We start from the raw sequence: 27,939 nt of genomic DNA, 5'->3' as shown, positions 1-27,939 counted from the left end.
AAAATAAACAATAAATTGGTTTTAAAGGCTTTTGTCCTTGTTGCATGTGAGTCTAATGGAGGGGGTCTCTCTTTCACCGAAGCATTGGCTGGGCTGTCGGAGACAACTTAGACAGTGAAAAATCACGTGCGGCCTGTTAAGAGGAGCACAAAACAGCAGAATATTGGTGGTCCCTCCCCCTCCCTCAGCACAAAAATAAATAACTAAATAAGTGAACACAAGGAAAGTGGATATTTTAATCTGCCAGTAAAACAGCAGCAGAGATGGTTTATCTCAGAATATTGTGAGATCTGTGTGCCAAATCCCTGATGGGTTGTTGTTCCCCCACCCCACCCCTGTTATATGTCATTAAGGATTTTTCGCATGCAGCCGAATGGGCAAATGGAAATAAAGTGTTCCTTTCCTACCAGCTGGATGAGTACAACAAGGAGGATGGGAGCAGGCGCACAAAAAAATGCAGGGCAAATTAGGAAGTATGTTAATTCAATTAATATCACAGAGGGGCTGGAGGGAGGGTGTACGTGCAGATTTTCCGCCTGAGGAAGGAGGTGGCAGAGAAAGAACTGGGGCATGCCAGCTCCAGTTATTGTTCTGCCTTCATTGGAAATTAGCAAGATAACAAGGAGACGGACATGAGGAAGGTAGCATGGTAAAGATTTAGGCAGTTCTGCAACCTACCTCGTGCCAATGCGGCCATCTTACAAACAGCATTTGATTCCATCAAAATGGCTTCCTGGCACCTAGCAGCCTACAAACTGCAGCAAAAATGGCCCGGTGTGGCAGAGTATGTCTTCACAGGGGCTGCCCTTCTCCCTCTTTCTGCCTCTCTTTTTGTCCTCCTCCTCCAGCTCTTGCTTGTTGAGGGCCCCTCGCTGAGTTGATGGTCTCGTGGAGAGGGGAGAATACCAGAGGGGACTGGGAAGGGGAGGTTAACCGGGGAGGAGCGACTCTCCACCTTTCTCTCCTGTGCTCCTTGTGCCGAATGGGAAGTTTTTTATCTTTGCTGCAGAATGTCACACAGGCTCTATGCAGGAGAAAATAAGGCACAGCCATTACTCACCGAGAACTGTACATGGGCATAATGCCATGGTTACACGCAGAAAGGACAAAACAGATAATCCCTGTTAACTGATTGATCCCTGTACTGCACCCTGTGGCTGCAGCCCCTCAGCATATGGGATTGGGGCAAAAGCGTAGCCCATTTGTGACTGGCTCGTCCTTCCCACCAACGCTCTCCTCTAAGGCAGAAATGCAGGGCATTTTCCTTGTTTTGCTTAGACTCAAGGATAAATGAAACTCCCAAGCACCTGTTTAAACTGCTGTTTATCTCCGGGCACATGACTCCACCGAAGCCCTAGCACTCGGGATATTTACAACTAGACTGGACAAAGCACTAGGAAATGTCCTATATGGAACACTCCTGCAATGGCCATTGAGGAGGGAATACATAACCGGAGCGTTTCCCATTGCTAATGCCTAGGCAACAGCCTACTGAAGGTATAGAGACGCAGACATCTCTTGCAGCATGCAATACATCTAAGCGCTTGTTGAGCCTGAAGACCCAGGCAGGAAACCTTGGCAAGTACCACACGCTATGCCCTTACTGCAAGAATTAGTGTTGGGATCTGTCCCTGCGACATACAAAAAGTATGTTTAAAACATAGACATAGGACCTGAACGTGCAGTTCCTGTGCTGTCCAAACTCCCAGTGCAGGCCATGCATAAAGACTTCAGGATAAGACTACGCATGTGTGTGGCATAAACACTGTACCATAGATCCAGACATACTTAATGCTATTCTGCACAGCACCAACTCTCTAAACATCTTTATACAGTAGCAAGTCCAGCTGTAGGGGAAAGAGGCAGAACTGAGAGTGGTCCAGCAGATCATTACAACATTTTCTGGGCAAGACTGTGGTCAGAAGAAAGAGGAGTTCACATTTCTACTATTTTTGGAATGTAAAACTCTGCCCCCTATGGTTTCAAGGCTAGGCCTACAGAAATGATGGCTGGTTATGTCAGCGTAACTCTCTTGTAGGGTCAAATCCCATAGTCCCTTGTTTTCACTCAGTCCTTACCCAGGTACAACTCCTGCTGATGCCCAAGGATTTAGCTCACAGTGAAATTAGGTTTTTCAACGCACACTTTCACTCTGAGTAAAATTCACCCCACTGCCAAGGGTCCTTAAACCCCATGTAAGTTCTTAGAATGTCATGGAGGTGGTGTATTCGCACAAACTCTTTGATATGCGATGAATTTACCCTCCTCCCTGAAATTTTCACTGCATCTGAAATCACAATTCAGTATAAGTGGGAGCAGGATCAGCTTGCTACGTATGTATATAGGTCAGCATTTTCAGCATGCTGCAGAATTTGTGAAGTCATTTAGAATGGGTAATGACAAGTTCCACAGCCCGCTTGGGCAGGCATTTGCCGGTTTTACAATCCAAGATGGGATTTTCACATATAGAAGGATGCACCTATACATTTACAAATTTAGCTGATCCATGTTTAGAGACCAGAAAAGAATCTGAGCTCTGCTCTGTGGATGGATTTAATATTATTAAGTACATGCAAATTCTCTCTCTTTCTTTTCCTTTAAAAACCAAGCAAATTAAATACAATCCACCCCCAGCCCTATGTTATTGCAATGCTAGAGCCAAAAAAAAAAAAGTCAGAAATGCAAATGTTAAGGTTACACCAGCAACAACTGACTCAGCCACCTTGCACTTCCTGGAGATTTGATGATGTAGTCAGGTGTTCCTAACTTTGAGGGGGGTGGGAGGGTAGGTTTTAAATAACACAGACTTTATCTTAAAGAGACAGTGTCTCCTAAACATGTCCCCTCCTATTCACGATTGAATACCACCCTCGAGACAATTCACAACAAGAGCTTATGTGAAGACGACATTAGAGAAACATTAATGAATTTTTTAGCTTCCGCAGGACATCTGATGTGGAAAGTTAGGCACCTGCTTATGTATCGTGCTGAATTAGGGTCTTAATATGTGCACAGCTGATAGTTCTGTAAGGGGGTGGGGATATAGACGTAGGGAGTTCTGTGCCATATACGCACCTTGGTTAGGCAGTTAAACAAAAGGGGCAGATGGCTAGCTCCTAAACCCTGGGCTTGTCTACACAAGAATTTAAACTGCTATAATTATATCAATATAGTTAAACTGCTAAAACTCTGTGTGGACATTCTTAGTCCAGAATAAGAATGGATTTTTCTGGTTTAGCTTAAATTGCTTTTAAAAGCGGTATGAGCTAAACCAGAAATAGGCCCTCATCTACTGGAATAAGTGTCCCCTTGGTGAGCCCTATCAATGTAATCATAACCTTTTAAATTCACATCTGCCCTTTTGCCAGTGGACCTGCCCATGTAGGCATGCTTTTCGAGTCACCTGCTGTACTTAATATAACTCTGGCACTTTCACTGTGCCGAGAACACTGTCACCCCCAGCTTTCTCTTGATGCTAGTCAGAGTGGGTCTGCCACCCATAGGAGTACATAAACAATGGCTTTGGCATTTTGATTACACAATGATCTGTTAGAACCTTCTTTTAAAGACTAGTTTACTGTGTGCGCAAATTTTGCTAGGATGTGGGGGAATCTTCATTTTCAGAATGAAAATGGAGGCTAGTGGTTGAAGTATTCCTAAGGCTGTAATTGATCTCTAAATATAGACAGGGGAGGGGACGTACCGCACCTCCTAGAAGAGTCATGACCTGCATTCTCACCTGAGGACAGTATGTCACCTGAACTGGAATGCAATGGTGGCTGCATGTCTCTCCAAATTTGTGTGAGCATGTGTTCGCACATGTATTTGTGCATATGCATGCTCACATACATAAGTGGCATATACCTCACATTAATACAACATCGCATTCATATGCAAATGAAAATACAGCCCTGTTCTGTTCCATGCTCTGTCCAAGCCCCTGACACTTGGAGATTTCTGAGTAGTACAACTAAATCTCAGATCAAACATTAGCTCTAGGGGGTTCCCTTCAGGGAAGGAGCTGCAGCATGACAGGTCTCTTTCCCCTGTTAAACCCATGTTTCCAAGTCCAGCATCCCCCAGGTGTTCTGATCCAGCAGACAAAGGGCACACACAAACACAAAATCTTCTTTCCAGGCAGCTTGGGAATGGAGCTTAATTTCTTTCCCATTCTAAATCAATTGTCATAAAATATATTTGCTTTTTAACAAAGCAAGGGAAGACAACTCTGCTCACAGCCCTTCCCTCTCCCTTGGCCCCTTTCCTTTATCAATACCAAGCACCTGCCATGTGTTTTCAGATGCTTGGAGTATGGGGTGGGGGCAGCAGGGGTTGGAGAAGGGGGGTGAAAGCAGGTCCTGAGGATGTTACTTCCTGATGCTGCTGCCCTTCTCTTATATTTCTGCCATGGTCTGTCACTGGTCCATCTTCCCTAGCACTTTTGCAATCCCCTTTCCTATTTTTTCTTGTTATTAAGCTATTATTTTTTTGGAACAGAAAAACAGTGGGATGAGTGGTGTTGCTGGTTGGTAGGGAGCTCTAGACTCCAGCATGCTGTATTCACCTTGCCCAGGGCACCCCAGAACAGTGTGAGCTCCTCAATCCCCCCCGGAACCACACCCCTCGACTGTCCCTCATAACATACACCCACATTTTGCCTCTAGCAAAACAAAACTGGGTTTCTCTTACTGTTCTAACAGAGACAGAGGATACAGATATAGAGGATATCAGATATGCTGCACCAGCAATCTGAAGGCCAGTGTGACTCATGTTACAGATATTAAGCCATGTTATTTTAAACTGTGTCTGCTGCTGAAGTTGTGTTTGCGCATTTTAGTCTGGCCATCCAGACTACTAGGCATATTCATGCCTTTCAGATGAAATGGTTTCTTCCCCTTCCTGGCCCACCCGCACAGTGACACTCAAGGATGCCACATTGGTCAAGGACTCCAGTGATCATGAGGAATTTATGGATGAAGCCCAAAAGAGTAACTGGAAGGACAGCTACAGAGTGAGACACAGGGTCAGACGGTAGCCAAAGGAGGATGAGGAAGTTGGAGAATGTGCCTCAAGATGAAGGCTCACAAAGGGCTGGTTTCATTAATAAAACATTCCCACTCTGTCTCCTGATTTTGGAGACAGAGTTAACCCTGTGTGGGCAATGCTGCATAACCTACACAACTCTCTCTTCTGAAGAGGGCAATTGTAGCCATCTTTTCTCAGTTGCTCTGCATCTCTTGCACACTTTGATCAGCTCTCTTAAATCCTTTCCAAGCTACTCCAACACATTATCTCAACTTCCCAGCATCTGCCTGAATTCTGCTCAGATGAGGAGATCCACCTTCACCCCCACCCCCTACCTGCCACAAGAAAGATCAGACTAAGTGAAAGGAGACTTAGTGAAAAGGGTCTTTCAATATAGATCACACACCTCCCCCCGGCCCACATACACACACCCTGAAAGATTAAAAAAAAACACAACAAACTCTGATAACCTCCAAGGCTCACTGACTTGTACCCTCCATTTTCCATTCCAGGCCTCCCACATAGAGCGAGATCATTCAGGTAGCAAGATGTATTTTTTTCCTCAATTTCATATCTAAAGGTTTAAGAAACATTAAATGTTATGACCTATTTGAACTGATGGCCCCTTACTCCTTCCAGAGATACATTTTATTGAGGGAAATCTGTTCCAAAAAGGAGGGGGAAATACTACACACAAATGAAATATCTAGAGGGCTGCCAAGGGCTGGAGTAGTCGTTTGTACACATAAGAGGACGTGACTCCAAAACACTCTAGGTTTTGCCTCCTGAGAGTTATAGCTCTACCCTTCAAAAGCAGAATAAATGCTCTATCCCATTGCTCCCTGCAGTGTATTCTACCTAGATGGATTGATTCCACCTGTTGTTCTTAATAAATTCTGGTGCATGAAAAAACCCACTGTATGGTCATCTTTCCTTTCCTGTTCTACCTTGCAGAAGTAATAACAGTGATTAGAACCGTGGTGAAAGGCCTATACAGAATGTGGTGCTTTCCTGGATTTAGTGAGCTTCAAATAAGATTGAGAGGCATGGTCTGGCTGGATCCCAATCAATGTATCTTCTTGGGCTATGTCTAAACTGGTGAAAATGGGACCCATCTTTCGCTACAAAAGCCACTGTGTATTTCCACTCAGTAGCAGCAGCAGTACAGACAGGGCTCAAGTATTTTTATTATGTCGCCTAACCCTGCTCTAAACAGGAACACCTGAGTCCTATCTACACTTCAGCTTCCATCATTGCTAACACATGTGGAGCTGCCTCAAAAGAACCAGTGGTCCTTCTTTTGACAGGGCAGACAGGGTCTCGCTTGCTACAAAATGGTTGCTCCCATTTGACATCTGCCCAGCGGCCTATGGGAAATGAGTTGGTGATCTCTGCCCACTATTTCGCAGGCAGATGCCCAAATCTCAAATGCTAGCATTAAGCAGCCCCTTTGTCTTCTCTGCTGATCACATCCACAGGGATCAGCTGGATCTGCTGCTCTCTCTCCCAGCTGGGAGTGCTGACTCCAGGTCAGAGGAAAGGGATGTTGCTGGAGAGATATGAGAAAACTTGCTCTGCAGATGCCCGTATCACACAAACCAGTGAATAAAGAGAGCAATTCAGAGTCCACGGCTTGGAATAACTCAATAAAAACAACATTTCAAACCTTCAGGTTTTGTTAATCAGAATTTAAAAGGAGGCTCTGCCTCCCCACATGCGTTTTCTTTCTGTGCAGATTACAATCATTTTCTTTTAGAAAATACAAAAATTCTGCAAGATGCTTTTCTTCCCAGTTCCCAAGAAAGTAAGAGATGCACTGCTATGCTTCAGAAGGCTGATGGCTGCCTTCTGACCTGCCTTTGATTCCACCTCCCAGTCTATTTAGGATAATCAGAATTATTGCTTCCTGTCTTACATAGCAGCAGCAAACATCAGGCCCAGTTTCAAAAGACTAGCTGGGGAGGTTTGGCTGGCTGGTGTGTGTGGTGTGTGTGTGAGAAAGAGAGAGAGAGAGAGGATCTGGCCTCCAGATCTAAGTTCAACATATTCCTCTAACAAGTATGTTCATTGACTCACCTCTCCTTGCTCACCCAGAGATGTCCTGTCTCTTCCCATTGCATCCCAATCCATGAACTTTCAGTCATGTCTGATTAAAGAAGAGAGAATTCATCTCAATTAGAAAGATGTCCCCTCACACACGGACGGACGGGTGTCAAGTAATTACTGAATGTCACCCCCAGAGAAATGGCTGTAAGACAGATCTCCTATTTGGGACTACACACAAAGACACATTTCTATTATATATACCTACATGCGCACACACATAATTGTGTGTATGTTATGTACTTACATGCATGCTTCATAGCACACCTCATGCAAAGGCTTTTGGATACCGGTCCCTAGTTGAAACACATGCAGCCATGTAAAAGACAGTAAGACACTATCGTTTTCACTAAGAAGGAAATAAAGCAAAGTGGATCTGTGTAGCCAGAGCCCAGAAAACAACACTGTCTCTTTAATTTTCTCTCTGGCTAGCTCATCCTTTGCACAAATCCTTTCCTCCCCATGGCTTCTTCCAGCCTGGTGGGCAAAGTGGGAAAACATCATTAGGGAGGAAAAATAATTTAGTTTGTTAATCAGTATCCAATGGTGGGAAACTAGAGGCAGAGAGCAGGGCTGGCAGTTGGAGCTCAGGAAAGGCCAGCACAAAGCCACCATTCATGACGCGCGGGGCTGGGGTTCTCATTGAATTAAACAGACACAAAGAGCAGAGGCATTTCATGCTCTCTCCACAAGAATTATCATATCTTCCTGGTGCTAAGAAACCTCCAGCATGAGAGAGAGAGAAAATGAGGCAGGCTGGCTAGAAAGATGGTCCAAGGTACAAAAGACTTTGTTCTGGGGTTGGATTTATGGATGGGGTGCAGCAGAGGCCTTTGCTGGGGGTGACTGGTCTTTGCGCACTGGATTTAATAAGACTCGGCTAATGTGAAACAGGGGGCCCAGTGTACCACATAGCAAGGAAACCCTGCTCTGAAAACAAGCAGCATAACTTTGCATTTCACGGATGTGGAAGAGTTCTGAGGCCAGCAGAAAATGTGTTCTCTGTGTGTGTGTGTGTGTGCATGCGTCCGTGCGTGTGCACGCGCACTCACGCACATGTCCACATGTTTTGGGGGCAAAGAAAGGGGAGGGTGCAGAAAAAAGAGAGGCAACATAGTTCAGTCATGAAAGTTAATTAACTAATGTGCAAACCCCGGCTGCCTCTGCCTCCTGCCCTGCAAGTGTCCCCATCAAGCTGCGCTGTCTGCGGACTGTGACTGCAAATAGCAGGAGCAGATTAAGACAGGTTCCTTGGGATCCAGGCCTGGCAGTGTGAAGGGGCCTGACACAGCAGTGAGAAACCAAGAGTCCATGCATAAAGGATGAGAATGGAAGATCAAGGATATGGGTCAGGGAGGAGTTCAGGGTATGGGCTGGGAGGAAATCTCTATCCAGAAGTGTGCAAGGAAGGGGTGTATATTTATTGCAAGCCCAGATGTTTTGTTGGGTCTCAGCCCTGTCTAGTTTTAATCAGCTTCCAGTGGGCTGTGAACCAGGAAGCCTAGGCTTTTTTACACAGTAAGCTCTCTGGGGCAGGAGCTGTTATTCCCTAGATGTTTGCACAGTCCCTCGCAGGGTGGAGGCCTGACCTAGTCGGCCTCTAGGTGCTATCACAATAAAAATGTTCAATAATAACAGTTCAATAACTGAGAACCATGAGCCAGGCAAGTGTTTTCCTCATGCCAACACTGTCCACTGGGCTGGCGACACCACACTGAGCCCTCATTCCCATGCCCTGCTTATAAAACAATACCACAGCATCAGTGCTATTGGGGGGTTGTTACTGCCGCACATAGCAGTGTTTGATGCAAGAGGGTTATACCCTATCCCCTGCAGGCTGCAAGAAGCTGCTGGGTTTCAGATACCTTTGCGCCAGGGATAACGTCTCTCTGGAAGGCCCTCAAACACTGTGATGCTGGGGGTCATATAAGCATCTAGAAAACAGGGAACGAGCGAAAAGAAGAAACAAGCAGGTGCATTGGTGTCCCTGGAACCATCCAATCTAGACGTGCTCTGTTGACCAGAAATGAATGTTTGCCATACATTGCTCATGGATAGGAGACTGTTTATGCCCTTATACAGTACCCATCACCGTGGTAGCTGATCTTGCTATAGTACCAAGCCCACTCCCCCCAGCAGTTGGAGGTCACTTTTGCTGTGGGTGGGCTTATGAAGCATAGGATCAGTACAGAAACTACTGAGAGTGCGAGGATGGGGAGTAGAAAGAAGTGATACCTAAAGAACACTGTATGAACCCAAGGGGAAGGGAGGAATGACTTGGGAAATAAATGATGCCTTCACTTATTCACTAATGGATTAATCTGTGTGAAGAGAAACAAACTGAAAACAAAGGGATCTAAGCTTAGGGGAAAAGCTGGGTTGGAGATCTTGGTGCACATGTAGGTAAAAGTTGAAAAGGAAGCACTAATTAGCGCTGGGTCCATCACGTTCCATTAATAGCTTGTCACGGTTTCCTTGATGTTGCTGAAGGCAGGAAAGTTAGTATGTGTGATGCTTACCTGTCTCTATCTCATTAACAGAAGGCAGGGTGAGAACAGACGTTTTCTGCCTGCATCACAGAGACAGGTTCCTTTTGCTCAGTCTAATTATTGGATTGACTTTTGTGGAGATGGGGAGGAGGGAGATATTTAAAACATGCACAACATGTATACACATACACCATGGACACACAAACATTCTGTACACACACACCATGAAGCACTGATGTTAGGGTTTTAGAAATCTTTTGGGGGGAAATATGGTTTCAACATACCACAGATATTTTTACCAACACCAAATACACTGAAGGCCACAGAAAACTCTTTTGGCTCAGAAAAGCACATGCAGAACTGTTTTAGTTTTTCTTAATTGTCCAATGAGTAACAGAAATATCAGCTACTTCCCTGCACATTAACAAAAACAAAAACTAACGACATTAAAAAAAAATTGCTCAACCAGAGTCCAGTTTGCTGCAAGAGGGGGGATAATCTGATTATCTGTTCACTGACATCAGAACCCAAATTATGGAATTTCCCCATAAAGAAAGATAGAAAAAGGCCATTCCAAGCACAGATAAATCTGCATTGCATCTAATCATTTCCAAAGTAAAATATGGGCCATTTTTCTAGCAGTTAAAAAAGATTCGCTCCCCTGCTTAATATACAAAGGCCTCCCTTCTCCTCTCAACACGTGGAACAGCCTCCATTAGCAACAGTGGAAAGAACAAGCACGCAGATCAAGGAAAGAATGCAAGGGCAGCAAATATTTGGGAGTGTGCAATGTGTATCTATATGGCATAATTACGGGGGGGGGGATGTGTGCCTGCGCCTGTGTGCATGCACACAGCACAAACATCCCCATGGGCATCTTTTTTTTTTCTTGAGTGTGGACTTTCAATAAACAAGCTGAAGATTCCTCAATACAGGTGCCAAAATGTCCATCTGAAACAAGAACTGTGCAGAACTGAAGGCCAAGAAAACATTAAGGTTGTTTCTCTGGGAACAAAGAAATGTCCCCTTCAGCATGCCTATGTCTTCCTGCTTTTTGGCTAAGATCATCAGTTTAAATTTGGGATATTTACTGAGAGGCAACCTATCCTAAATCTCAATTACTGACGGACAATCTATACTCGTTGCTATATTTGCTTTCCACAACCTACTCTTAGTATAACCTTTTATGAGTGATGTACCCGAATATTTGGATGTTAATATTTTAACTGTATCGCTGGATTTACTAAGCTTAGTTTGGGATATTGCAGATTAACTATATGCATTTTAAGAATTTTTAACCAAACTTTGTACTTGTGGATAATGTAAGCATTATACCCAGATGTGTAGATACTCTTTCCTTAACACATGTATGAGGTAATCTTAACATTAGCTTTAATTAAAAAAATTAAACCTGTTCTTATCAGTTTATTCTCCCCATTTGGACAATTACGGTTTGTATTTTTTTCATTTCGTTATTCTTTTTTTATGTATGTGAACCAACATGCCTCAGGTATTTGTAAAATGTATTCCGCAATTTTTGTGTTTTATAGTTGTAAATATTTTCTAATGCAAGTTTTAATCAATGTACTACTAAATAATCTAGCAAGTCATTTTACATCTCTAGCTTCTATGTTCCTATATTTGCTGCTACCTGACAATGTAGATTATATTCCATACAAAAATACTGCATTAAAAGAACATTTTTAGATTGCAAAATCAAGCACTCGAAAGCTAGGAAATGCAAGATTTAAGACGGCTCATGCAACCTTAATTCAGCCTCCTTGTGCGTACATCCTTGGCTCTGAACCAGGCTTGTGATCATGTAATTAAAGACTGGATCATAATGCATATGCACAACAAGGCCGAATTAAGATTACATGGACAATCTTAAACCTGGCATTTCCTAACTTTAATGCTTGATTTTGCAACCTAAATAATGTGTATTATATCTATCGATATCTATATATATCATTTCCTAGATTTTTTAAAAGAGAGTTAAAACAAATTGTATGCTGTGCAATTGTAACAACCCTGCTCCTCCTCCCCCCACCCCACATCCTACATTGCAAGCAGAATTTCAAACCTGAAACTTCAGCACAGAATTCCACCACTTGAACTATGGGATTAACATTAGCTGACAGCAGGAGAAGGCTGATATCCCGGGGAATGTGCATGCAGGGGGGAAGAGAAACTGGCCACAGGGTCCATATGCTGAGGAGCGGGGGAAGGGGAGGAAGTAGCCAAAATCTACTCTCACAGTTCCCTCACCTGCTACAACTCTTCCAGGAGCTCCCAGGCATTCCCAGCGCAGTGTCTGATAATGATATTGCATTGTTGCAGGTGTTTGGAATGTTTGTGGTTAGTTATTATTTTGGCAGGATGTCAAATTTTTCCTGAGGTACACAAGCAACAGAAGGGTGATTTGTAAAGCTTTGTAACTCAGCTAAACCTGAATGGAATTTCACGGGACAAAGGAAAGGCATTTTTCTAGCCCCGGAGCTTCCCTCTACTGAATTTCAAGGGCCTGCACAAACAATGGTAGTGTCAGAGTATCTCCAAAAAAAAAGGTTACAAGACTCTTACTATAAAAAGGTGTTAAGCAACCCACATATAGTGGTCACTACCTGCTCTTCTACAATAAATGATAAGAATAAATTGCTTTATTAGGCAATTAATGCAGTATCTAAGCTCAGTGCTAACTACACTTCTCTCCCATATTCTGAACATAAGAAAAAAACTGTAATCTGTTAATTATAACAGGGATGTGGAGTGCAAAGAGACCCTTGATAAGTAATTCCTTTATTTCTCATTTCCTACAGGCTGCATTCTGCATTTCTGTCAAGGTGTCCAAAAATGTGTCCTAAGGGGGATAGGGTCTTGAAATTGTGCTCCCATAAGTTGTCCATGCTTCCAGGCCATGCTTTGCAGCTCCACAATGAAGCAACTTTTACTGATACAGGAGAGAAAAAGATCACTGTCCTATTGGACACAATTCCACCAAAATTCAACATAGAAAAGAAAAGAATTCAGAATTATTGGGTCCAGTTCTGTTTTTACACCAGTTATACAGCAGTGTAATTCTGGTCCCACCTGATTTGCACTCATTGTATCATCAAGATATCTTGTGTGGAAAAATACATAAATGAATAAATAAACAAAGATACAGTTGTACTAATCATGTAATGCCTTTCCTCACAGCCGGTGGAGGCAGCACATCTGGGAGTTAAGCTTTTAAAGCCTGTGGTCAGATACTGACTCAGCCCAAAGCATGTGGGCTTCTGTGTCATTACTTGGGTTCATCTACTAAGCCATCTTGTTCCACTCAACCCCACCCTGTACCCCCCACCATTCCCCTGAAGAGCAGGGATCTGGCGTGGGAAAGACATCTTTGGGCTTTTCACAAATCCAGTATCCCCTTGAACCAAAACCAATTAGCCTGGCCCAAGGTCCTGCCATTGAAGGACTGTCCCTGCTTTTCAAACCCCTGCAGTCTCAATTGCTCTAAGAAGCCTGGATGTGAATGAGCAGAGCGCACTTAAAGTGGTGCTTAAGCCAGGACCAGGGTGAAGGGAAAGAGAAAATCTCTATAGGAACAGCAATCCGGGTTTCTAAGAGACAACTGACCAAGATTGTGTTCAAATCTTTTTTTTTCCCCCCTTGAGCTTTGAGACAGACAGCCCTAACAAAACCTGAGCCAGTGAATAAACACAGCCAGCAACACCTGGAATTGTGATTCCTCTTAAAGAGACCTAGAGCCAGATCCTCAGCTGTTGTAAACTGCTCTAGCTTCATTGAAGTCAATGGCGCTATGCAGATTTACACCACTCCAGGATCTGGTCCATAAATTCAAATTAGGGTCACAGGCCCAGCTACAGGTAACTTTGTGCTAAACAGTTCAAATAAACCATTCTGCTGCCTAGATCCTTGGACAGCAAATACTCTCAAGGTAATTTGGCTCAGAAAAGCATAGAAGAGAAGATAAGGACAACAAAGACCCAAAGCCACAAACAAGCCTGAAAACAGTGACTCCCTTAAGCCACATGGTGCAGAGAAAGCCAAGAAGGCAGCCATCTTACATACACTACATCTTACATACATACTACACCTGCAGGGACCTCTTGGAGGTTCAGGACAATAAAATGCACATTTTACAGGAATTTGTGAGGCCCCCAGAAGATGAAAATAGGGTATTGGGGCCCAATCTCTACTCATCCCCCAATTATGAATGTGCTGAGCTGTGCATACGTACCATCACTTGGTGCAAACGTGAGCTCACACTTTAATCATTCTCACACCTGCATGCTTACAACCTGCACCCACAGAGGCATTGTTCCTGGGGGGATTTAGAGAGGCAAATTCTAACATGTGCACACACAAAGGTGTGTTTGCACTTCTGGAGGCCAGAGGCTGATGACTTACCCCATTATGTCAAACAATGCCTCATCACTCGAGCATTTAAAACTAGATTGGACGAATTACTGGAAAAATGCAAGATAGAGAACACTCCTGCACTGGCCACCATCAGGTGGGTGGGGGGACCCAATAGATCTTTTTCATCTCTAGCGTCTATGATTTTATGGACAAAGCTAGACAAGAGAGGTAATAGTATAGAGGGCAAACTAGGTCACCTGACATCATGACCTCAGGAAGGGGACAAATACAAGTAAAACAAATCATGGGCACTGCTAACAATCTTGATTCCCAACAGATTTTGGACCAAAGCTTACAGCTTGTTTAAACAGCAGGAAGCAAACAATCTCCGATCCACCCTGGGGGACCTCTGTGTTTTGGCTAGTCCTACAGCCTGATGCAAGCCTTGATCTAGACTGAATGGCGGATTGAAAGATTAGAACATCAGGAAGTAAGAAAAGAGATTGGGACCAGAGTGTGGCAGTGCAAGCACTCCCGCCAGGGGTGAAGATGTGAGTGATGGTTCACTCTCCTTTCCTCCAATACACTTTTTTTTCAGATCATTCTTTCCTCATGTTTTCAGCTAGTATATGCCTCCCCGCCTTTACCTGCCCACTCCCAGCACTGCCTGAAGGACAAAGACATAGAAGCCTTGGCCATAACTTTATGGAAAAGCTCATATCCAAATTGCCTGTGATTAATATTGAAGAAGATCCACCAGGTGTGGAAAGGAACTAAAGAATCCCACAGAGGAGAGAAAGCATAGGGGAAATCTAGTAAATGCCCAGCCTATTATCTTGTTCTGATCTATTCTTTTCAGCTTCCTATATCACTTCCATCACTGTGGAATCTGATCACTCTGTCTGCATCTGCCCCATATAGGATAAGGATAAGGAGCACTCACAAACTTTAAAAGACTAGGACATGCCCTTGAATGTAGGTTTTAGCCCAGATGTGCCACACACAATTTTACTGAAGCCAACAAGAATTTGGGGAAAATAAGAGCTGAGGACTGGACCTTAAATGGACTTTTGTGGGCCTGGGGCTTCTCACAATCATGTTGCACCTTGCCAAAATCTGTGTCCTGATCGAGGACAGATCATACGAGATGCTGACGCAGGCATCTCATTTTAGGAAAAGTTGCAAGAAGAGATGCAGTGAATACAACTGACCCTACAGTTGACTGGTAACCCTGTGATGGGGATGTCACTTCTGTCAATTGTGCAAACAGCCAACAATAGCTGCAGAGGGAGAGGACAGTGAAGAGCTAGAGGACTTTGAGCATTGTTTCTTTCTTCTCCAAATGGACTATTATTCGATCTGTGGACAGATTTTGACACATAGCAGTGCAGAGAAAAGCCTCTCCTTTTATTTTCTTTTGGGAAATGACAAATTAACAAAAGATTTGTAAAATCTGCCCCACAAGGCATGACAATTGGGAGCTAAATGGTGAAGTGTTTAGCCCCTTTGTCCAGATTTGCATCTCCAATTTTGCATGTGAAACTGACCACATCTATCCACTTGGGCAGGCATCTGTTATGGGTATGCAAACAAACACTTGCATGCAAAAAACAGGGAGCTGAGCATCCACCCACTTGATCAAAATGTGTACAGAATAGGCCTAGCTTCAATTTTCCATGTGCATCTGCCAAGCTGCATGCCCAAATTCAGAGTCCGATTGAAAATGGCTCCAAATATTAGATTTGGAAAAGAGCCTTATGAATCTAGGAATTTTAAAAACTGGCCAGATATCAATATGAAAATACTTTACGTACATCAGATTCTTTCTACGAGTTTGACGTGTGGATACCAATTTCTCCACTCTATTTTTTTATTTAGTAATATTACATATTTGATTTTGTGTGTGTGTCTACACACACACACACACACACACACACACACACACACACACACACACACACACACACACACACACACACACACACACACAGTTCATCTCTTTAAACTGCCACCTTCATCCAATTATAGAAGTTAGAGATGGAAGAGATCAGCTAGCTAATCTCCCTGGCAGTGCAGAATTGTTCCCAACAGAATACATATTCTCCAGCTCAGCTGGTTGAATAATTCCTTGTGAATAATATTTGTTGTGAATTTGGCATTTTCCAGCAAATGAATAAAGTATTTGTTAGCAGTGCAGTTCTGTTCTCCATTGCTTTGTCCAGTCCTGTTTTAAAGCACCTCATATTATGCAGTTTCCATAAGGATCGATTTTATTATTTAAAAAAGTGCTGTTGCACATTAGCATGGACTCAGCACTGGAAAATTATTTCTTAATAATAAAATAAAGAAAGGAGGGAAACTGCTAAATTCTATTCTTCCTACCTCCACTCTCTTCTAGATTTTCTGGGATTGCATCAAGAAACATATATTTCAGATGGTTTGGAGAGAAGAAAGTTGGACTCTTAATGACACGTTTTTTTTCGCTGTGTTTGAAATGAATGATTCATCCTGATCTTGCCCAGACCTTGTGCCACAGTTGAGTTCCATTTCTAGAAAATCCGTTTCTTTAATTCTGGCACTGCGTGTGGGACCAGCAAATCATGGAATTACTGCGTAACTTCGGATTAGTAACGCTTTCTAAATGATAGTCTAATTCCAGGCCTTCATGCTTTCAGCGTTCAAACTCACACAGCCTTTTCCCTGGGAGGCCTCCTGTGGAATTAGTGCAGGCGGTCTTCTTCTTCCTCTGCCCTTTTTAATTTCTCCAACGATTTCTCATTAGAATATAAAATAATGAGAGCTCCTCAAAACTTTTTCTTGCTGTATAGTCAAGATTTACTATATCCTCCTCCCTTTATTACTAATTATTATTATGACTCCAGGTTTTTTCATCCTCAGTTGCAAGATTGGGGAGCACATTGCTATATCTTGGGAAACATGTGGATTCTGCCACAAGTGTAAGGTGGAATGGACGTTCGAAAAGGCCACAACAAAAAATCGCCAGGGTTTCCCAACTCTCCTGGTCCTTTTCAGCCTGTTGATGTAAACTAAATGCTTGCACCAGCAAAGCCCTTCTCTCATGGGACTTTGGCATTGCATGAGTTTGCCCACACCCACCAGCGCACTATAAAGAAGATTTGGGTTGGAAGAACTTTCAGTGGCGAGGCGGGCGCTGTCTGAGAAATAATGAAGAGTTCTTGCTCCCAGAGTGATCTACTTACTTAATATTCAGGAAAAGAATTTTAAACTCAATGGAGAGGTTCTAGTGTAGCCAAACGCAGCAAACAACGCCTATCTCAGAGTTAAAGCCAACAATTCACACTGAACTTCCCGCAGCAGAGTGCAGAGCCCACATTGCCCAGACAGGCAGAGCATTATATGATCAAGAAAGGAACAGGGGATGGAGGCAGGGAGGGCAGGGAAAGGAAGTTTGAAGAGGAAGGAGGGCCCCACAAAAGCTAATAAACACATTGGGCAACAGGGCCACAGTCCTTACTCAAGCCAAACTGCTATTGAAATCAATGGGAGAGTTTGCATTGGACAAGGAACACATAAAGGCCACATGATGGGGCACCAAACCAAAGACCCCAGAGAAAGAGAAGCCAAGAACAGCCCATTGCATGCTGAGACCTAATGCCCTCTAGGGACCTGGTAACATGCTATGCCTTCCCAAGAGCAAACACAGCAAAAAGAAAAAAAATAAATACAATCAGGCTGCAAAATTGGGAAGGGAACAAAAAGACAAGGATTGCTTTTGTAAATCTTATTGTAGCTCTCAGTGTGGGGTGCCTTCAGAGAGTTCCCAGCAGCGTGGGTAAGATCTCCAGAGTAGCACAGGTAAGGATAGCAGTAAGGAGATTCTGGGATGAGATACGGAGCTGTGGAGTGCCTGGGACCTGTGCACAGTGGATTGCTAATTGTTCATACCCACACACAGCTACATTCAAAATACACCACACTGGAACTGTGCGATGAAGAACTGTGTGTATCTACGTCCACACTACAGCTTTAAATCGATATTAGTAAAATCGATTTTATAAAACAGGTTTTATAAAATCGATTTTACGCGTCCACACTAGGGCACATTACTTCGGTGGTGTGCGTCCATGGTCCCAGGGTACCATCGATTTCTGGAGCGGTGCACTCTGGGTAGCTCAGTAAAAGAATAGGACCAATAACTTCGATATTCGTCCACACTAACCCTAAATCGATTTAGTAATATCGATTTTAGGGTTACTCCTTTCGTTTAGCTGGAGTACAGAAATCGATTTTAAGACCCTTTAAAATCGATTTTAAGTGCCTGTAGTGTGGACGGTTACCAGCGTTAAATCGATTTAACGCTGTTTAAATCGATTCAACGCTGTAGTGTGGACCTGGGAAACAGCCCTGTCTGAGCGGCGGGGAGGGTGCCTGCTTACAGCTACCGCCGGCCATCTCTTTCCAGCTCCCAGGCAAGCCCCAGAGAGAGCAGGGTGCGCTGTCTAGGTGGCTGGCCTTGATCTGAAGCAGCAAGAATGTTCGAAGTCCACCTGCTGCTCAGGAAAACGAATCCAACCGAAGCCTTCTCCCCTTTAAAAGAAATGCAACGCCACCCTCGCCCCAAATGGAAGTCCCCCCGCTCCCTGCCTGTCCGGGCTGAGCATCCAAAGGCACCTGGGGAAATGGGTTAAATGTTTCAGCGGAGCCCCTCAGCCTGGCACCCTCCCCCTTCATTCCTGCTCCCTGGTTGGGGTTCGCTTCAGCCAAATAAGGCTGAGAAGCTGGGTTGCCTCAAACTGGCTGCCAAAATGTGCCAGAAGAGACTTAGCAGCGTGCACAGGGCTTTGTGTTACCATGGGAACGGAATGCAGATTTCCCAATTGCTTTTTCATTTGCTAGACGGTGTCATATATATTATGTTTCAACTTCTAGGGTTTGCGGTGGAGGTAAGGGATCCGTTCTGAATGTTAACCATTCAGGCGGCGTGGAGAGAGAAAGTGCCAACAGTTAAAGCAGGTAGTTTGTATGCAGGCAGAGTCTCAATGTTAAGGCCTGCCCCTAGGATCCAGCCCCCTTCCTATTGAGAATACACCCCCCCCTTCATTTCTGCTCCAGTTCACTCTGCACAGAGACCCCCAACTACACACAAAAGCAGCTGCCAAGGCCCATGAAAGTGATCAATTATCAAGAACTTGACCTCTCGGAGGGGCAAAGCTTTGGGAGGCTTGAATCAAACCCAGACCAACAAAATCCGAATGCTAATACGCGCTTCGGGGTTTTGACTCGCCGAATAAATTTGATCAAGGGCCATTGTTAGAAGGAGTTGAGTCTAAGGCAGCCCGTCCCCGCCTCCCCTTTAGGCTGGCTCACACGAGAGCCGATTTACATCTCCTGATCCGGGAGCGAATTCCTGGGCACGTTTAACAGATTGGGGCGAAATGATGTATTGGGCGGTAAAAACATTGGCTTCGCAGCTCACCTTTCCTGACCGCTACCTGCCCCCTCGCATCCTGCCCCCTGGCTCCCCCTGCCCTGGCTGGGGCAATACTCCCGTCATTCCGTTGCCCGGCAGAAAAAAGGCAAAACCTCCCGTAGGGCGTTTCTGAGAGCGCCACAGCAGAGACTGCAGAAACGTACCTGGGTCTGGAAGGACTCCGGCGAATCCTTGGCAGAAGATCGGAGATGATCTGGGGTTAATCTTGTTCTGCTCCAGGGTCCGTGCTGCGTCTGGCTCCACGTCCCTCGTGGTCCATTGGCTTCCCAGCTCCAGGAAGGGTTGGAAGTCATTTCTACTTTCGGTTATCTAGCTTTATGATGGCTTAATAACACTCATACAGCTAGATAACCAAAGACAGAAACAGCCCTCCTTCTCAAGGGCCGCCAGTGGCTGGAGAGCTCTCGAGCTGGTGAAGGACCCGGGACCGGCTGGGGCGTTCTTCTGTCTGCCACCAGAGGAGAGGGGGAGAGAGAAAGAGAGAGAAACCCATGAACGCAATTCATTCAATGGAAAGACAGGGGCATGCTCTGCTCTGCAGGCTCTCGCTGGGATGGGGCACCTCTGAAGCCCACCCATCGCTTCATGGAGGTGAGACACGCTAGGGGAACTAGCCGGTGTGCATGGCAGTCATGAACTGAGGTGCTGAGATGCCGGACAAGGAGAGAGCTTCTTTCTCACTCCCTGCAGACCAACTTCAACTCTTTTCTAATGTTAATCACCCCTCTGGGAAGTGACATCACCACGAGCAGAGCCAATGAGAGGCCTTGCATTCAAATCAGGGCTCCTTCCCGCTCTTTTTTCCCCTCTCCCAACCATTATTTCAACTAAACTTTTGTAAACTGCACGTTCTCAGCCACATCAACAAATGTTTCCATCCCCCCTACCAAAGAGATTCTCAGCGTCTAGACCAGTGCATCTGTTCCAGACTGGGAGGTTAGGTCTCTCTGAAGGAAGTGGGGATAGTTGTAGGACAAACTACAATATCCCTGCACCAGTTTGGCACAGGGGATGGGGAAAGCTCAGGCTATCCCCCATCTCCCTAGCTATGGTCTGGATTTGGCCAACCTTGTCTACTAATGTATTTCATTGTGATGGGGATGGCGGGTGGGACACGAAGGAAGTGGAAATTTAGTGCGAAGGTCTCAACGTTACCTGTCAATTTGTCTTGGCTGGAGCCCTGGCAAAGCCGAGGGTACAAGGGAAAAGCAGCGACTGGCTCATTCACTGGTTCAGATGGAATAGGATGGGTTGTGGCTGCAGGGTTGTTGGTTTTTTTGTTTGTTTTTTTTTAATTTGGGATCTAATCGAGCCATTCTTTTAAAATCTTGCCATTTCACCCAGAGCGCCGTTCTCTGTAGTGTGAGGGCGTGGATGATACTAGACATGGGACATTTTCAGCGGGGGGAAATAACACCACCCACGCACTGTACACGGGTACTCAAAACACTCAAACGTGCACGCGCTCCCCTCCCCCCCCAAAAAGGACTGGGGATCAGACGGAGGAACTCAGCTTCACTTCGCTAAACACGAGCCCCACAGCCCAGTGTGAATCGCCTACCAGGACTAACTGGGACGCTGCTACACCACTTCTAATATAAATACCACCCGACAGCGAAAATGAATCTAAAGCGACTACTTTACCAACATGCAGTTCCCTTTCTTCTCTGCTACTTCCCAGCAGCTCTGCTGTGTGTTCCGAATACAGGCTTTTAAGGCGATATATATGTAGCGGCGTAGAACACACACGTGAGAAATACACGAGGTAAATGTGATTCTCTTGGGTCATCTGACCTAAACCCAACAACAAATAGGTAACCTCCCTCCATTTCTAGCTCCCTTAGATTTGATGGGGAGGCAAAATGTGATCTTTCTGCAAAACCGAGAATATGTAAAAACGAGCAGATTACAGAGATAAAAACCACTGGCTAAGCACAAGCATCCAGATTCCCAGCAGTTCTAGGCTGAGAGTTTCATTCCCCCCACCCCGTTTCGCTTCAGAAATAAACTGGAAACTCAATCAGGTTAAAAGCTGAAAGATCATCTCTATCCGCTCACATTTAGAGATGCTGGAACAATGAGGGCTTGGCGCTGGGTTTGGACACTTCTCAGTGAAATAATTCGGTGTCTTTAAGCACAACGTTTTGCAATACTCCGGTTATTTCTCTCTTTCTTGTGCAAGAGCCAATCTGATTTTCCCTCTTTCAAATTTCTAAAGGGAGCACAATTCTATGACCAGTTAATTCAGTCCGTATATAGGTATATAGTTTAAAGCCTTCTTTATTTATTCTTCCGTCTGTGAGCTCCTTCCCACAGCCGCGAAGATCCCAAACGTTTTTAATCTTCCTGAGCAATGAAATCAGCAGCAACCCAAAACCCTCACATGATTTCTTTTTCTGTTGCTAGCCCGAGATTTTTAGCCGCAAGCCTGAGAGGTATTTGGTGACAGAAAGCTTTGAAGAGGCTCTTCACCTGGACGCGTATGGCAAAAGCCGGCACATTGGGACTGCAGAACAGAGATTCAGGGCTAGCATCTCCCTGGCTTTCTTTGTATGTTCTGTGCAATCCAGCCACTCACTCAGAGAAAAACTCTCCCAGTATCTGCATTTGTGTACCCGGGCATTCTGTGTGTCATTGTGTGCATTTAGTAGCACGCAAGCAGCAGTTGTCAAGTCCACTACACACAGGACTAGAAACCACCTTAGATCTAATTCCACCCTGCTACCGACTCGTTGTGTGGCATGGGGCGAATCCCTTAACTCCCTTGCCTCAGTTTCCCCACCTGGAATTTTGGGGTTACACTATTTACTTACCGTAATGGTCATTCAGTATTCAAAATATCAGGTGCTATCGAAGGGCAAATAGCACCTGAACGAAATATTCAATCATTTTTTAAAAATACGTTTTCTTGGTCTCATTGCACCAAGGGAAAAAAATTGGATTCTAGCACACTGTAAAATACTGAAAGCCAAGCGCCCCCAAACAGGCGGGACTAGACAATGAGAGGGCGCTTGATCACACTTAGACCTGGTAAGGGATAAAGCCCTGGGTTGCTTTCTCTAATGTAGACATCACATAGAACAGTGAGGAGAGCGGGGTGGCTATTCTGCACGGAGGCTAGGAATTGTAGTGGGAATGACTAGATAAATTGAGGGGGGATCCCCACGGCCTCTGGTATTTCACCTCAGGCAAGAAAAGAAGATTATATTTCCAAGTAATTTTTACTGTATTGTATTTGATTTTTTTTTTAGGATAATACCTGGCTTTTCTGTACAGTGGCAGGATGTGTATTACCAGGACACACCTCCATCCTACTGCTATGGACGGGGGAGGCATCATACCCGAGAGAAAGTGGTCCTTTTGGTGCAATTTAAGCAGAATGCTCACAAAATGGCTTCTTGGTATACTGCAAATAACCAACAAGCAGGCTGGGGGACGCAGCCAGGCCAATGGCTCTGTTTGCCAAGGATTTCACTGTGGGCAAAGGAGGGAAAAAAAACACAACCCCAATATGAGTGTAACTCTCTGGAACTCGCCTCCCACAGGCCGGTATTCCTGGGTGGAAGGCAAGTCAAAGCCTCTGTAGACCCGGTCCCCTGGGCAGCTAAAAGGGGCACCTGAAGAAATCAGATCAAGTTGGAATACTGGACTCAAAACTCATTCCTGCTTGTAGTTGACGTTATAAAACCAGCCCATCCCTCTGCCTCTGCTCATTCCAGCGCCTGTCGCCGGGGAACTCAGGTACCAGAGTCGACCCCACATCAGGGCGCAGGCCTTTCCCGAGACAGATGGAAATGTTGGGAAACGGGATTTAGGAGGTTAATCCCTGTTTGCGGCTTTCTTCTCTATATTTAAATGCTCATTAAATTAATCCGGCGCGGGGGTCCCAGACTTGGACTGACACCGAGATACATTTTTTACTTGTCGGCGCCTTTGTTTCTCTTTCTCTCTTCTCTCTGAGACATGGCAGAGCCTCAGAGGGGCTATTTTAATCGCCCCAAACAATATTTTATTTATATATAAATATAGAGAGATAGCCATAGATTCTATACATATATACACAGGGAGAGAGATACCTATAACTATCATAGATAGATAGATAGATGCAGAGGGAGAATTTACTTTTAAAATCTGAATAACCAGAACATCTACTATTAAAACAACCCTCCCGCAGCTCTCCCAGCACTTCCTGCAGAGCCACCGTTAGTCATCGGTCACGAACAAATAAAACGGACCCATACAAACACCACTTTCGCCTGCTTTTAAAAGACATGACCCCGATTTTAAAACGAGCCGTATCCATCTCCACTGCCCCCCGACTCCCCAAACTTGGCAGCTGGCAGTTTCTCAATAGGCAGCAAGCAATGTCTCTGCCCACAGAAGAGGGCATCTCGCTCCGAGACCCGGTTACACGGCGGCCGTTGGTTTAATCCAGTTCATCGTGGAATGACCCCACGGACGGAACGCAGAAGCGGGGACATTCTAGAATTAGCCCTGGCGCAGGAAAAGGAGCGAAGGCGCCTGTGAATGAAGCGATCAGGGGTCCCTTTTCATTTGTGGGCCATCAGCCAGGCCGGGCCAGTCGCCTCGCCCCAGCCCTCCATTCCGAGATGATGCGGAGCGATCCTCCCCGGCGCTGACATCCACCGGGTGGCTCCATTCAGGCAGGTTTCCTTGGAGCCAGGAAACAAGCCCAGACTCCTTCCGCCCGCGCTGGGCACGGCGCTACCGCCCCCGGGCAGTGGCACTGACCATGGTGCTGCAAACCTGCTGCCATCCCCCCCGAGCAGCCCCTCCAGCACCAGCTTCATCCCGAGCCTGCAACAAAACCCGCCGCAGGCTGTCCCCCGATCCAGATCTTCTCCAGAGATCCCGGCCCAAGCCAGGCCCGTTCTCTTCTGGGGGTGGGCGGGGGAGACATTCCAGCCCGACAAGCTGTAGGCAATGGGGGTTTAACCCACCTGATCTGGGGGCTCCTGATACCTAACTAATCCACCAGGCCTGAATGAAATCCAATCCCGCGCAGCAGAAGCCAGGCAGACCGCGCGGCTAGGCCACACGCTCCCCATTCGTGTGTGTGTGACATGCTCCCCATTCGTGTGTGTGTTGGATGGGAGAGAGGCCCTGCTACAAGGACACACGTCTGTGCTTCCTCCAGGTTCCAATCAAGCAGGCTTTCTGCTCTGGATAATGTGCTTCACAGCCCCATCTCCCTGACGGCTCGGTCCGATCCAGAAAAATATCGGTGTTCTGTGTCTGTATGTACAGAGACGTAACTGGAAATTAAAGAGGAGCTTTTACTAGCAAACTCATAGTTATCTACATGGCGCTATGCGTGTCTGTCTCTGGGTATCTATATTTAGATATGTAGAGGGAGATATGGATATAGTGTGTGTGTGTGTGTGTGTGTGTGTGTGTGTGTGTGTGTGTGTGTGTGTGTGTGTGTGTGTGTGTGTGTGTAGAAATATGTTCCTGCCTGCATAATAACAGCGCCCTGTCTCCGTGTGCTCGGGAGCATGTATACCTGCCCGCGGGCGGCACATATACACCGCCCTGTGAAATTAACAAATCTGTGTATGTTTCGCCTCTGTGGGTGCAGAGAGCTAGTGAAAGACCCATATGCTCAGTGTGTCGTAGTATGTATTTAGCACCCAGGAATCAATGGAGCATCACATTCCCACGCATCCGAGCCTCTGAAATGTCCCCATGCCAGCCTAGTTGTGAAGCAGCCAGCATAAAGAAACGCTGCTTCTCCACTCCTTGAAACCCTCGTGTAATAATCAGGCCGCTCCTGAATTATTTAATTTGATCATCCTGTAAAGAGCCCCCTGCCTTTCCCCTTTCTACGTCCTGCACGTCTGACGTCACTTTTCTTTAATTAGGAGAAGTTATTTTTAGCCAACCTAGAGTAACCCCAGTTCCTTGCAGTCTCAAGTGCATCTCGTCTTAATTGTTTTTCTTTGCCTCTCTCCATCGGGGCTTTGCCAACTTTATCCTGAAGCTGCAGCTCCCCACGAGCATTTAGGAAACGTGTTGCTTTATTTAGTCATTAAGAGCTGTATCAATGCAAGCCACGCACTTGAGAAACAGAGCAACAATGGCACCGGAGCTGTATCGCTCTCTTCATGTCGTCAGGGATTTGAAATTGATACATAAACTATGAAATTTTCCCGGGGACGATCTGCTCTTTTGCGGGTTGTCTGATTATACAAAATCCATACAGTTGTGAGTGTGTGTGATTTTAGGCCGCAGCCTTAAGAAAAAAAATGCCTATGGTGTATATGCTCACACATACGTTCCGCTATATACAATTGTATGCATGTGTGTACACACACAATTTTTTTCTTGAGGCTGCGGCCTAAAATGATCACATTTGTTCCATTCATTTGAAAACCGAAGTTAAGCATTTTAAACAACAAAAAAAATGGAGAATGAGGTCATATTAACCCTCCCGAAAAGCTGTAGGGAAAAAAGAAAGAAAAGAAAATGGGAAAAGAGGGAGAAATGAGAGAAGGGAAGATTTCTAGCAAAAGAAGTGCATTCAATGGTCTCTTTGGTTTCCAGTATAACCATTCATTGGGATTCAGTCCCTAAATGGAACAACTCCAAGGGCAGTGTGTGTGTGTGTGTGCATGTGTGTGTGTGTGTGTGTGAGACAGTGAATATCTGGGGAATTAACAAACACTGTCCTCGACGTGTTTTTTTTCTAATGCAAAATCCCAGGGATCCGCTTTAATCATTTCTGAAATTCAGCGGATTTAATAACCAAAGAAAAGTGCACGTCACCGCAACCCTCTCTTCTGTTGACACCCAGTTCGCAAGACCGGCCACTTCGCTAAAGATGAAGCTTCCCTTTGGGTTATTGTATTTAACTCTAGGCCCAGACGATGGAATCACGGGCTCTCAGCTCTACAATGTTTCCCTTTTCCCCTTTATTTTAAAGGTTCGGGTACAATTTTAATTCACCTTAATATTAACCCCGTCTCTGAAAATATCTATTGAGATCCATTGATATTACAGGGCAACAGCCAATCCTTTTCTATGGTGATGAAGTGGGTTCTAGTCCATGAAGGCTTATGTCCAAATAAATGTCTTAGTCTCTAAGGTGCCACAAGGACTCCTAGTTGTTTTTTCTGATACAGACTAACGGGGCTACCCCTTTGAAACCTTTTCTATTCTGCATTACACACACAGAAACACACAGGTACACACTTAGATATGAGTCAGTATAAGCGTTAGAACCCGCTTCGCTTGTTCTGAACCCTAATAAAATGTACACGACAGCGGGCAGAGGGCAGCAGACAGACACACATTTCCACCACGCCTTTTAAGACTGTTTAAATCACAGCTGGATTCGGCTAGAGTTAAATGGAGACACCTTACAAAAGCCTGTGACAAAAGCTCTGATTATAAATTACCAACTTCTCGGGCATCCGATCAGCCGAAATCCTTGGAAGCAGACGATGACCCCAGCTCACCAAATGGGTCTCAGAGAAACAAAAATTCCAAGGGGAATAGGAGTTGATCTATTTCCCAAAATGCATAGTCTAAGGCCTCCCTAAAAATTATCCCTTTTACAACAAAGGTCCCTTTTCTCACCCTGGGTTGTTTCCTCTGACCCTTCCCTGAGGGAAGAGAGAGCGAGAGATGCTACCCTAATGGATACACATTCGCCTACTGGGATTATATTTTTGCCCTCAATTTCTGCTTACTATCCTTCTCTAAAGCATCCATAATCGTGCATTGGGACCCAAAGCCACTCGATTCCTGTTTGGCCCCGGGATCATGCCTTCCCCCCGCCCCCAAGCGCATGGACTTGGCCATGGGATTGAAGAAGGAAGAAAAAAGAGTTCCCATTGACCATGGCCTTGTCAAGCTCCACGGTGCCAACCGGCCAAGGCTCTGGCGGAGGGAGGATCCCTCCAGCCCCTCACACACCTCGCCTGGCACACAGAGCGACAGCTTCAGCCCTCTGCCCGCTGCTTGTTTAAACAGCACGTCCAAGAGCGGGGCGGGATCGCCCCTTCCCAAGGGAGTCCCCCAAGAGCCGAGCTCCCCCGGCCTAAGGCCATCCCCACTGGAAGCCGAGGGGGGTCACTGTGCCAAGCCCTCTCGCGCTGCACCCAAAGCAAGTCTCCCTTCCTCCTCCGAGGGGCGACCCCGAGCCAGCCGAGGCGGAGAGGCAGCGGCCAGGGGCGAGCGCGCACTTACACTCCGCGGCCAGGCGTGGACGAAGGGGAGGGAAGGAAGGAAGCAGGCGGCTGCGATCCCTGGGAAGGCGAGCGAGGCGGAGGCGGTGGCAATCCCCAGCCAACAAAGGCGCTGATCCCCTCTAGCGGCTCCTCCTGCAGGGGCTCGGCCCTCTACCCCGGAGCTCTCCGGCGGCTACGCGCGGGCCAGGAGCCTGGCTGGGCTCTTTGCGTCTTCCCAGCTCCTCTTAGCTCCAGGCTCTGGTTCCTCTCCAGAAGCCTCCTCTGC

The 27,939-nt window shown here is 45.7% G+C and overlaps 1 long non-coding RNA gene across 1 annotated transcript in view; it reads right to left on the bottom strand.

Moving 5' to 3' along the window:
- LOC115659053 overlaps window positions 1-19,739 on the bottom strand; it is a 53,350-nt gene extending 33,611 nt beyond the window's left edge. The window contains exons 1-3 of the long non-coding RNA XR_004002429.1: window positions 19,605-19,739; window positions 7,102-7,171; window positions 679-1,024 (exon numbers count right to left, since the gene is read on the bottom strand). This is a non-coding gene — a long non-coding RNA (uncharacterized LOC115659053). The remainder of the gene's footprint in view (window positions 1-678; window positions 1,025-7,101; window positions 7,172-19,604) is intronic.
- Window positions 19,740-27,939: the final 8,200 nt, after the last annotated feature.

This window comes from Gopherus evgoodei, chromosome 10, assembly GCF_007399415.2.
Source record: "Gopherus evgoodei ecotype Sinaloan lineage chromosome 10, rGopEvg1_v1.p, whole genome shotgun sequence".
In the NCBI taxonomy this organism is placed as follows: Eukaryota; Metazoa; Chordata; order Testudines; family Testudinidae; genus Gopherus; species Gopherus evgoodei.
Note: the sequence above shows the minus strand (reverse complement) of the source record. Positions and strands in the feature narration are given on the sequence as shown.